The sequence below is a fragment of the Primulina eburnea genome, chromosome 11 (genome assembly GCF_022965805.1).
Source record: "Primulina eburnea isolate SZY01 chromosome 11, ASM2296580v1, whole genome shotgun sequence".
Taxonomy (NCBI): domain Eukaryota; kingdom Viridiplantae; phylum Streptophyta; class Magnoliopsida; order Lamiales; family Gesneriaceae; genus Primulina; species Primulina eburnea.
This window is the reverse complement of record NC_133111.1, coordinates 25,427,772-25,437,656: the sequence shown is the minus strand read 5'-3', so window position 1 is coordinate 25,437,656 and position 9,885 is coordinate 25,427,772.

Here is a 9,885-nt window from a genome sequence, read left to right as displayed (position 1 = left end):
CTGATTCAAGGGGATTCCACTATTTAATTATCTCACTGTTCATCGGTTAACCAATCATTTATTCATGTTATTCCAAGCAATTAACCTTAGAATAATAGGGATAGCCGCTAAAATTCTTGTGTTTTCCTGAATTAATTGACCAAACCCAGCATCCAGTCAAAACTTACCAATAATCAACTGGGCACGATAGCGTTCCATATTGATTAAAGATAGCATTTTAGTTTTGTGAAAACAGTTAATGCTAAAATCTAACAACCGAGATAGCTGTAATTAAAAGATCTAGTTCCGTTGATTTATTTAGATTACACATGTTATGATAGGATCGGTTATTGACTAAGGAGTGTTTAGAAGGGGGGGTTGAATAAACACTTCTACGAATATAAAAGTTCTTTTAAAAAGATAGTTCAGTTTTATTACAAACTGAACAAAATATCCCGTCGGTCAATAACAATCAGTTAAACTGAATAAGCAGTTGCGGAAAATAAACTGATTGAAAGATAGAATATCTAACTGAAAATGAAAGGCTGCAGTAAAGACAACACAATATGTTTCTGGATGTTCGGAGATTTGAATAACTCCTACGTCACCCCTTCTATCTCAAGGATAGGATATTCACTAAAAGACTTTGATCGAGTACAACACTTGTACAGACCCACTTCAGTTAGGACTTATCTATTGCCTAAACTGAAACTCTTAGTATAATACAATGCTCTCTATAAGTAACTGAACTTTAGCACTTGTTGAATTATCAATATTACAGAGTGCTAGTTTGCTCAACTTGTAGCCTTGATTGCTACGAATAAGTCTAATAAGAGTGAGCTGAGATTTTGACAGAGTAATAGCAAGTTTGAAATTGATAGATCGTTCTTGTTCTTCAACTGCTCTTTTGTCATATTTATAGACTTGTCTTTCAACGGTAACTTTGAATTTATGTATCCGTTGATTGCTTCTTCAATATTCCTTTGGGCAATGTTCTCTTCATTGATTGTGATACGGCGTCTTAAACGCAATAGCCGAAACACATTGTTCTATGTTGTAGTGATCGAGGTGCGACTTTCCATTTTCAGTTGCTGATATGATCTTTCCCGAGGTATCTTCAGTTGAGAGATTTTAATATTTTCGGCTGACTTTTTAAGTGATTAGTCAGTTTGTGTTAACTGATTTCAGTTGATAAGTCCAGCTGCCGAATCAGCTGCCGAATTTGCTTTCGCGTATTAGACGATTTAATCAATTGATTTATGTTTTTGTCAAACTCCAGAATTTAGTTTCCAACAATTTCCCCCTTTATGGTGTTTGACAAAACCAAGTGATTTAACTCAGCTCTTTGTTGATAATAGATTACGCAACTGAATCATAGAATAGCTGGGTTCCTTGTAGATAATATAAAGTCTTAGAAAATGATATCAGTTGATAATAATAATCTGATTAATTCTTCAGCACAACTGAAACATAAAATAACTGGACAAATGATATCAGTTGCTTCAGCTGCTTTCCCCCTTTTTGTCAAATACCTCCATTCTGTCTGAGAGCTTTCTAACATCGATGGATAGAAGTTTTACATCTGAGGAGATACTTGTGGCCACAGTGGTGAAAGAAGTCTGCAGTAATTCTATCTTCTTTGAAACAGAGGTTTCCAGTCGCCCAATTCTTTGACTGTTTACATCCTGATTTGTAGAGAAAGAGTTGATGAGTCCCTTCTTCATATCTATTACAGTTTGGATAAGAGAGTCCATATTGGCTTGAAGTTTATTCATTTTCTCTAAGTTGGATGTATGTTAATGGTCCAGCTTTAGAGTGTGAGATAGTTGTGTGTTCTGAATTTTGGAGATGGTAGAGATCATTTGCTCCATATTATTCTGTAGGTGCTGAACTTCTTCCAAGATAAGTGCAATATCCGAAGAAGATGAAGGAGGAGACTGATAAGATGTTCCTGGTTCTTTAGAGATGTACTCAAAAATGACCAAAGTTTGATCAGTTGAGACTGATTCAATAACATTTTGAACTGAAATATCAGTTTCAGTTATTTCTCCTTGAACTGGAATATCATCAGCAGTGATTTTATCTAAATCCTGATGTGATGAAGAAGGGTTCTGTTCGGCAGATGATAAAAGCACTGAAGTTGGTGCCTCTTCAGGATGATTGATTAAAGTGTCTGGCTCATTAGTGGGGTGAACCGGATCAGTAGATAGATCAGGTTGTACAGATTCAATAGTGACCTCCGGATTGATTTGATCAGCAGAGTGATCAACTGTGGAAAATTCCTGAACAACTGACTGAATAACTTCATCAATGTTTCCCAATTTCAGCTCAGCCTCAGAATACATCTTAGGAATATTAGTTGTAGGTGCTGTGTTGGATGAAGGTGGAGCAATTGATGAAATACCTTTTGGTTGAGATGAAGAATCAGCAAGATCCGTGACTGGGTTTCCAACTGAATGATCAGCTGGAGCTTCTTCAGCAAATTTTTGAGATATCTCTGGGATGATCAGCTCTTGACCCATTTCCCAGTCTTTAATTTCTGCTTGTAGTGTTATCAGATCTGTTTCCAATTGAGCATAGACTGCTTTGTCGTTGAATGCAGTTGGACTAAGGGGATTAAAGTTTTGCCTGAGTTCAGCAACTATTTGCTGCAACTTTTGTTCCCGATGTAAGTTAAAGAAATATTTCTTCCTTTGCAAAGCTTGCTGGATAGAGGAGGCCTTAACTGTTTTGAGCACTAATCGTTCTAGATCAATAAATCTTTTCAACTTTGATTTATTGCGCAGTTCCTTAGCAAAAACATTAACTCTGAAATTGACCCATTCTTCAAAAACTTGGTGCTTCTCTTCTGCAAATGTATTGACTTCTTGCCAGATAAGGTCAATATGAGTCTGAATTGCATTTGAGGGCCTGGGTTTTTCTTGAAGTTTACTCTTGCCCTTAGAGTCACTTAAAATGTGTGGAATAGTTAATCCTGATGTAGTTGCGTCAATATTTTCTCTGAGTATTATTCCGGTGGGTCTGGCAAATGGTAAAGAAGAGTAAGGTGAGATACTAATCAGTGGTGCTTTGACCCCTGGAAGTTTTGATGATTTGCTGGATGCAGTGATGTTTGGCAGTAATGAGGATAACGGTAACTGATCATCAGTTAAGGATGCAACTGAAACTTCCTTTGAGAAAACATCCTGGATTGGCTGTTGAGTTCCTGTATCCATTACCTGATCAGTGGATGTGGGTTTAACATGACCAATTGATTTGGTCTTCAGTGTCCTTGGTTTCTTGACAATTTGAAGAGGTAGAGTCTTCTGACTATCAGAATCACTGAGAGTCAGTTTGCGTTTTGACTCTTTCTTCTTTGTCAAGTTCTTGGCAACTTTGACTGATTTGGGAGCAGCCTGCTCCATCCCAATTTCCTTTTTGATCTTGATGAATTTCTCAGGGGAGAGATCTAATTTGGTTTTGGATGGTAAAATGTTTTTAGCATTGAATACCTTGAATCTTGTTAATCTGTCAGAATCATCAGCAATTAACCCTTGGTTTTTCAGCAGATAACTGAGCTGGACAGCAAAACCTTTGGATTGCTTAGCAGAAGAGAACATGTTCTTCAAACTAGTGAATAGAATATGCTTCCAGTTGATTCGTCGTCCAGTCATGATTACGGTGATGAGTTGAAACTTTTCCAGAGTCAGAGCAGCAAACGATCCAGCCTTCGCCAAAAGCCCTTTGGCTACAATGTCTGCCAGCAGTTGCACTTCGTGCTTTAACTCCTTCTTTGGATCGGAAACTTTGATTTTCTTTCCATCTGCAGAGAGTAAAGTTTGCATCTCTTCGATTTCCGATGCCTGGATCTCAGAAATTTGTGCGAGCCCATCAGAAGGCAGTGAAAACAAATTTCCAAAATAATCTTCAGAGATGATCATTAGTTTGTTATTGATGGTAGCAGCAATATTTTCATCAGAATTGATTAATCCTGTTGAATAGAAGTCGTGAAGCTCTTTGGGATAAATTTCCTGAGCGTAGAGACCCAGAAAGGGTTTTAAGCCTGCTGATTCCAGTTGCTGAAATACTTTCTTTACATCAGCGTCTGTAATGGTCATAATTGAGTTGAATTTGATAGCCATGGCGTTCAAAAGATGTGCTGGAATCTGGTTTGCCATTTGAAAGTGATAGAAATTCTGATATTTCTCAAGATAAAAATTAGTAGAAGTGAGAGTTCTTTAGAAAGATAAAATTCTCGTAATAGGAAAACTGAGATGAAGCGGGAAATAGTACTAATGTTTATGACTGTTTCAATTTTCGGACACGTGTTAGTCCAGTAAAATGTTGAGTAAAAATATGTGTACGTGTACTGTAATTTTGTGTGTAAAATAATGAGTGGTTAAAAATGTGTACACGTTATAAATTGAAATTCATCATGAATTAGCAGACAGTCATGTCATTTGATGTGGAATATAATAGGTTTAATTTTTTTTAACTTTGATGAGAAGATTAGTTGAATAATCAACTGAACGACCAGTTAGCGAAAACTGATTCCTTTCAGTTGAGAATTCATCTAACAACTGTCTTCTCAGTTAACTTCTTAAACCTTCATTCCCCCTAAATAGATGCATTAAATAAAATAATCTTGATTAAGGAAATCCCAAGGCTTTTAATCGTCTTTTAAAGGAGTGTCCTTTCATCTTCTTTGACCTGGCCTATAAATAAGAGTAGAGAAGTTAGTCACAAGCATCAGCAGAAAATACTTAAAGATGGCAGGAGCAAGTAGTTCAAGCGTTGATCCTTTTTCGCTGGAAGCACAGAAAGCTGCTATGGACGACAAAGTCTTCTATGCTAATCTTCCTACTGGGAAGAATTACTGGAGCTCGAGCTCTTGTATAACTCAGGAAGGGTTACTTCGTTCAGGCGGATGGCCCAACTGAGAGAAGTGCAAGAGCACTTAAAGATTTCTGCAGAGGTGGATGCCTTCAAGGAAGGCCATCTCTATGAGCTGATGCTGCGCAAGGAGTTGGAGACTCTTAACAGCATTGCTTCTTCACATAGTTTCTGCAAAACTTCGTCCTCAGCACTAGCTGTTTGGATGAATATGTGGATAGCTAATGTGAAGGAAACTTATGATAATGTAATCCTTTCAAATATTTATGGATGAATAAAATATTTATTGCATCGTTTTGTTTTATTTCTTCACACAATTATTTGTTATATGATCTAATGAAATGCTAACAGTCATCAGTTTTGATAAGTAAACAAATGAACTGGAAAAAAAAAAAAAACTTATTTTCATAAGTTGATAATGAAACAACTAATAAAATTCAAACTGTTATCAGTTGACAATGATCAACTGATATATTAAATGTCCTCGGTAAATGTGAGAGACGCTTTAATTGACTTGTAATTCTTCAACTTCTTCAACACCTTTTTCTTATAAATGAGATGATAGTGATAAAAATGTGATTCCTCATCAGTTCAAAAGTATTTCAACATGTCTGATTCTGATGCATACAGTGGCACTCACGTTCATGTGACTGATCAGTCAGCCCTTCGCTTAACTGAGATCAAAAGAAAAATTGAAAGATATGTTTTTCAAAAGGTATTGACAACCTGGGAAAAGATTTATGAACTGAAGATGGTGAGTGATAGTGGTGTCATTCCTACTCGTGCTCAGGAGGCAAGAGCACTGAAATACCTTGCTCGTTTTGAGGTTAGGCATGTTAATGATTTGGTTGAAGACAAATGTCTTTTAGAAGCAATGCTATGGAAGGAGTGGCATGTTGTTGATAAGATCTCAAAGTCAAGGGCATTTGCTGGAGTTCGAATTTATGAGTTAAATGATTTGGTTAGGACATGGCTAGATACAGTTGGGTCTATGATTTCTTCTGTACATTGGGAACGTTGGTATTCTTAGTGAAATATTATTTTCAATTTGTTGTGTTCTTATTTTGTACTTAATTTTGTTAGTGAAATTATATTACTAATAATATTTTAAGATAGATCAATTAAACCAAGAATATTTCGGAAATAAGAAAACTTAGCCTCTGGTAATGGTTTTGTGAAGATGTCTGCTGCTTGTTGTTCCGTTGAGACGTATTCTAATCTGATGTTCTTCTTTAGTGCATGATCTCTGATGAAGTGATGTCTGACATCTATATGCTTAATCCTGGAGTGAAGAACTGGATTGTATGTAATAGCAATTGTACTCGTGTTGTCACAGAATATTGGTGATTCCTTTGCATCAACACCATAATCTTTCAATTGTTGCTGAATCCAAAGTAATTGGGCACAGCAGCTTCCAGCAGCAAGATATTCTGCTTCAGTTGTGGAAGTTGCTATGGATGTTTGCTTTTTACTAAACCAAGATATCAGTCTGTCTCCAAGAAACTGACATGATCCACTTGTACTTTTCCGATCAAGCTTGCATCCTGCATAATCTGCATCTGAATAGCCAACTAAATTGAAAGATGAGTCTTTAGAGTACCATAATCCAACATTTTCTGTGCCTTTAAGATATTTCAAGATACGTTTGGCAGCAGAAAAGTGTGATTGCTTAGAATTAACTTGAAATCGTGCACATATGCATACAGCAAACATAATATCAGGGCGACTAGCGGTTAGTTATAATAATGAACCTATTAAACCTCTGTATAGTGTCGTCTCAACTGATATTCCCCCTTGATCAGTGTCTAATTTAACTGATGAGCTCATTGGAGTGCTTGCTGCTGAACAAGATTCCATGCCAAATTTCTTCAGCAATTCCTTGGTATATTTGGTTTGACTGATAAATGTTCCTGAATCCAGTTGCTTCACTTGTAAACCAAGAAAGAATGTCAGCTCACCCATCATGCTCATCTCGAATTTATCCTGCATCAACTTGGAAAATTTCTTGCACAATTTGGGGTTATTTGACCCAAAAATAATGTCATCAACGTAAATTTGAACAAGTAAGATATGATCATTTTTCGAAAATTTAAACAAAGTCTTATCAACTGATCCAACAGAAAAATCATGATCAATTAGGAATTTTGAAAGGGTTTCATACCAAGCTCTTGGAGCTTGTTTGAGACCATATAACGCTTTGTTCAAATAATAGACATGATCAGGATAGTTATGATCGACAAAACCTGGAGGTTGTTCAACGTAGACTTCTTCCTGCAATTGACCATTTAGGAATGCACTTTTCACATCCATTTGATAGACTTTAAAGTTCTTGAAGGATGCATAGGCAAGAAATATTCTGATTGCCTCCAGTCTTGCAACTGGTGCATATGTTTCATCATAATCAATTCCTTCTTCTTGTCTATATCCTTGTGCCACTAGCCTTGCTTTGTTGCGCACAACTGAACCATCTTCACTCAGTTTGTTTCTGTACACCCATTTTGTTCCTATAACAGTTTTAAAAGCTGGTCTTGGAACTAAGTTCCAGACATTGTTATGAACGAACTGATTTAGCTCTTCTTGCATTGCATTAATCCAATTTGGATCAGCAAGAGCTTCGTCAGTTTTTGTTGGTTCTAATTGAGATACAAAAGCTGAATGAGTAAATAGATTGAGCATCTGATTTCTTGTTCTTACTGGATCAGATGGGTTACCTATTACCAGTTCTGGAGGGTGTGATTTCTTCCATCTAAGTTCAGCATTTGTTGCTACACTGTCAGCAAATTCTTCGTTAGGTAACTGAATGTTCTCAGTTTCAGTTGGAGCTAATTCAGTTGTTAACTGATTCACATTAGTTTGCTCCACTAAATGATTGTCAAGATTTGCTTCTAATTCAGCTGGTTGATCCAATATCTCAGGTTCAGATGTATGAAGGATATTTTGATTATTACGACTTTCGTCTGAGTCATCATCTTCCAGACTGATATCTGTAAATTGATCAGCTAGCTCAACTTGATCAGTTGGCTTATCAATTAGTGCCGTTTCATCAAAATCAACATGTGCAGATTCTTCAACATTTAAGGTTTTCTTATTAAATACTCTGTAAGCTATGCTAACTGATGAATATCCAAGGAAAATTCCTTCTGCAGATCTTGCATCAAAAGCCTTTAAATAATTTTTACCATTATCATGAATGAAGCATTTACAGCCAAATATTTTGAAGTAAGTGATTATGCTTTTTCTTCCATGCCAGATCTCATATGGTGTTTTCATGTGGTTCTTATTATTCATCGATCTGTTCTGAGTATAGCATGCAGTGTTTACTGCTCTTCCCAAAATCTTTGAGAAATACCAGAATCAGCAAGCATTGTTCTAGCAGCTTCTTTAAGAGTCCGATTTCTTCTCTCAGCTACACCGTTTTGCTAAGGTGTTCTTGCTGCTGAGAGCTCATGCTTGATTCCAGTATTTTCTAAAAAGCTTGAAAGTGTTTGATTGATAAATTCAGTTCCTCGATCAGATCTGATTCGATCAATTCCAACTGATTTTTCATTTAAAAGTCTTTTGAAGAGTTTAATCAGTTGTGCAGGTCGTATGGTCTTTGGATTTGAGAAATATAACCCAAGTAAATCTTGAAAAGTCATCTACGACCACCAAGGTGTATTTCATTCCCCCTAAGCTCATGACTGGTATTGGACCAAAGAGATCCATGTGCAATAATTCTAAGCATCGGGATGAAGATTTACAGCCTTTGTTTTTGAAAGAGGATCGTACTTGTTTTCCATACTGACATGCTGAGCAAAGTTTTTCTTTTGAAAAATTTATTTTAGGCAAACCGGTTACAAGTTCATGCTTACTCAGATAGGCAAGGGATTTAAAATTTAAATGATTTAACCTTTTATGCCACAACCAGTTTTGAGATGATTTAGATGCAATAAAGCATACTGGTGTATAAGGTTGATCATTCCACCTGACTTTGTAAGTGTTTCCACACCTTTTGCCAGTTAGAATGATCTCTTCAGTTGAGTTTTTGACTGAACATGAGTGTTTGTCAAACTGAACTGAGAATCCATTATCGCATAACTGACTAATACTTATCAGATTATACTTGAGATTCTCGACTAATAAAACATCATTAATGGTGAAGTTACCATGGATAAGCTTGCCCTTACCCACAGTTTTACCTTTGGAGTTATCCCCAAAACTGATGTTTGGACCAGTGTATTTGACCAGTTGAGATAATAGATTTGAATCTCCTGTCATATGTCGTGAACATCCACTGTCCAAATACCATATTGATCCAATGCTTGTACCTATTTTCTGCAATTAAACACAAAATAAGATTTTGGTACCCTTTTTTTTATTTGGGTCCAAAGTTGATTAGTCCTTTAGGAATCCAGACTTGAATCAGTCTAACTGACCGTCCTGTTGCTGTATTCCATATGATCCTTCCTTGTTTGTTTGTGCTTGGTGTATGGTGTGTGGATGATACAACATGTATTTTGCCCTTTTTGTTCAACCTATATCTTTTCTGAACCGGCTTACTATTGTAGTAGTTTGAGTAGCCATTTGAATATTTTCTGCTAAGAGTTTTTAGTTGCTGACTCCATGAGTCAGTCTTACTTTTTGGATTATACCCAATCCCACATCTCTTTCCTTTATTCATATTCTGAGATGGCTGTTCAATCAGTTTACTCGACTCTGCTTGTTCTTGTACCATAACTGATTTTACAAAGTGAATATATTTCCCTTTGTTCATATTCAGTTTTGGTTGAGTATCTTGGGAAGACGAATCATCTTTACTACAGAATCCTAAACCAGTTTTATCTTCAACTGATTTTTGAGAATTCTGTATATTAGTTAAAGCTTTAGATGGTTTGTTCCAAGCCTGAATAAGCTCATTGTGCTTTGAATTTTCAAGCAACAATTTTTGAATCATTAATTGATCCCTGCTTCTTTCATTTCTTAGTTCAGCAATCTCCCTTTTCAGACTCAACATATCAACTGATTCATCAGTTTTTGTCTTATTGTCTTTGGGAT